Source organism: Gossypium hirsutum, chromosome A08 (genome assembly GCF_007990345.1).
Source record: "Gossypium hirsutum isolate 1008001.06 chromosome A08, Gossypium_hirsutum_v2.1, whole genome shotgun sequence".
Classification (NCBI taxonomy): Eukaryota; Viridiplantae; Streptophyta; class Magnoliopsida; order Malvales; family Malvaceae; genus Gossypium; species Gossypium hirsutum.
The window spans coordinates 10,092,977-10,096,263 of NC_053431.1; the positions used below are offsets into that span (position 1 = coordinate 10,092,977).

The 3,287-nt window shown below is 40.3% G+C and overlaps 1 non-coding gene across 1 annotated transcript; it reads left to right on the top strand.

The window, feature by feature from the left end:
* Positions 1–2,541: 2,541 nt before the first annotated feature.
* Positions 2,542–2,648, top strand: LOC121205116 (small nucleolar RNA R71). Its single transcript, XR_005900199.1, has one exon. It is a non-coding gene; the product is annotated as a small nucleolar RNA R71 (small nucleolar RNA).
* Positions 2,649–3,287: the final 639 nt, after the last annotated feature.

The window sequence follows — 3,287 nt, forward strand, 5'->3', positions numbered from 1 at the left end:
AGATTTTGGGGCACACGGCCAGGGAACATGCCCGTGTTCCCCAATTTTTTCCCGTGTGACTCGCGAAATTTGAATTTGGGTGCGTCTGACATTTTGTCCACGCCCGTGTCCCTTGGGCTTGTGGGTGCACACGGCCGTGTCGCAGGACCTTGTCTGGCTTTGTTCGCTTCTCCCATGCCCGTGTTAATTTAACAGGTTTGCCCACGGTTGCTTGGCACGTACATGTCGCACGCCCGTGTTAATTTGACAGGTTTGGCCATGGGTTCAAGGCACGGGCGTGTCGCACGCCTGTGCTGTTTTAGTAGGTTCATCCACGGCCATGTCGCACGGCCGTGGCGATTTTTCGTTGCCCGTGTTGGGGAAATCCTTGCCCTATTTTCACACGGCCCTAAGCACGCTAGTGTGCTTGGCAGTGTCTGTGTGGTAAACCTGTATTCAAGAGCTCCGTTTGTAAGTTAGGTGTTAAACACTAAAATTGAAAGAAGTTAATATAGTTAGTGCTTGAGTTGCCTTTCGAGAAGCGCTTATTTATAGTCTAAGCTCGACTTACCTCTCCATTGAATGGTCATGGTGGTTCGAGGAGTTTATACTCCTCATTCTTGCTATCATTCTCATCAAAATAAGGTTTTAGACGGGTGTTGTTTACCTTAAAAGTGCCGAACTTGGGATGACTTACCTCGACTGTGCCGAATGGGAAAATGCTAAGTACCGTAAGAGGGATTTCTTCATTCAGTTTGGTAGTGACAATGTGAGGATCTGCAGCATCTAATAATACTTTATCTCCAACCTTAAGTTGATTTGGGAAGGTATTGAGCTCGTTCTGGTGTAGGTTTAGTTTATCATGTTTTCTCGGTTTATGCATTCGCCATTCATCTAGCTCCTCGATTTGTAGCCTTCATTCTTCATGAATAGGTCCTCTACTATTACTTGAGAATGCATCATGTGCTTCATTCAGACTCATTTCCTAAAGTAGGTTGCACCATATTGTCAGTTTTAGTAGAATGGTTTAGACCATCACTTTCAATTTCTGATGTGTTGCCAGAATTGCGAGCTTGAAGGGTGATTGTTTCGTCTCCCACACGGAGTGTGAGCTCACCTGTGCCAACATCAATAATCGTTTTAGCAGTTGCCAAAAAGGGCCTTCCTAAAATTAAAGGAGTGTTGCTATCCTCCTCTATTTCTAGAACAATGAAGTCAACAGGAAATATAAATTTATCGATTTTAACTAGCACATCTTCAATAATACCCCTAGGAAATCTTACAGTTTTATCTACTAATTGAATGCTCATCCTAGTTTGTTTGGGTTTCCCAAGACCTAGTTGTTTAAACATTTTGTAAGGCATGACGTTAATACTAGCCCCTAAATCAGCTAATGCATTATTAGCATTTAATCTACAAATTAAGCAAGGAATTGTAAAACTCCCTGGGTCTTTTAATTTGTTGGGTAGCTTATTCTGTAGAATAGCTGAGCAAATTGCATTTAGTTCTACATGTGACGCCTCGTCCAACTTCCGCTTATTTGCTAAAAGCTCCTTTAAAAATTTCATTGCGTTTGGCATCTGCGATAGAGCTTCAATAAACGATAAGTTAATATGTAATTTTTTTAAGAGTTTAAGGAATTTACCAAATTGTTCATCTGAGTGGACTTTCCTTGTCGCGTTGGGGTATGGCACACGAGGTTTATATTCGACATTCACTGATTTGTTTTTATTATGACCTACCTCACATTAACCTCTGCTCACCATAGATTCTTGCCTCGGTTTTGGCTCAGGCTCAACGAATCCTTCTTCATCTTGAACATTAATCACGTTGAGCTGTTCCCTTGGGTTAGGTTCAGTATTACTTGGCAAGCTACCTTGTGGTCATTCAGAGATTAGTTTGGAAAGCTGGCCTATTTGAATTTCGAGTCCTTGGATTGGCGCTTGTTGATTTTTAAGTGCTGTCTCGGTGTTTTGAAAACGAGTTTTTAACATCGAGATAAATTTAGACAACATCTCGTCAAGGTTCGATTTATTTTCCTGTTGATAGGGTGGTTGTTGAAAACCCGGAGGATGTTGTGGTCTTTGATTTCCTTGACTGCCTTACGAGAAATTGGAATGGTTCCTCCAACCTGCATTATAAGTGTTACTATATGGGTTATTTTAGGATCTAGAGTTATTGTTACCCATATATTGGACTTGTTCCTCCTCGATGCTAGGGTTGAAGGGTTGATACTCTGTGCATGCTCCTCCTCCATTCATCTCGCACCTCATTACTGGATGTACCTAAGTAGAACCAAGTAAACCATCAATCTTTTTATTTAGAAGTTCTACCTGGTTTGACAACATAGTAACCAAATCGAAGTTATAAACGCCTACTGTTTTAGTTGGCTTAGTCCTCATGACTTGCCACTGATAGTTATTCAGTGACATCTCCTCTATAAACTTATAAGCAGTTTTAGGTGTTTTATTATTGATGGTTCCGCCAGCAACTGCGTCAACCATTTGTCGAGTCGAAGGATTCAGGCCATTATGGAATGTTTGAACCTGTAGCCAAAGCAGTAACCCATGGTGAGGGCACATTCTCAGTAAGTCTTTGTATCTCTCCCATGTATCATAAAGAGTTTCTAAGTCCATCTGCACAAACAAAGAGATATCATTACATAATTTGGCCATTTTAGCCAGCGGAAAATATTTTAATAGAAATTTTTTAGTCATTTGTTCCCAAGTAGTGATTGATCCTCGTGGTAACGAGTTCAACCACTGTTTAGCTTTATTCCTTAATGAAAAGGGAAACAACCGAAGACATATGGCATCATCAGAAACGCCATTGATTTTAAATGTATCGCAGAATTCCAGAAAATTTGCCAAGTGAGTGTTTGGATCATCATCCTGCAAACCATCAAACTGAACAAATTGCTGTATCATTTGAATAGTGTTAGGTTTCAGTTCAAAATTATTTGCCGCAATAGCATGTCTAACTATACTTGACTCAGTTCCTGTTAAAGTAGGTTTAGCATAATCATACATAGTACGAGGAACAGGATTTTGATTTTCTAGTTCAACGTGTATCGCAGGAGGTAGCTGATTGTCTTGGTTTTTAGCCATCTCCTCGGTTGGGGTTTGACTATCATCCTCTTGCTCATTTTCTGTGTATCTTAAGCTTCGCCTTATTTCTCTTTGGTTTCTGCGAACTGTGCGATCGATTTCTTCGTCAAAAAGTAGTGGTCCTGACGGGTTTCTTCTAGTCATAAACTATAAAAACCTGCCAAGAGAAAGAAAAAGTAAATTAATAAATAAAAATAAAAT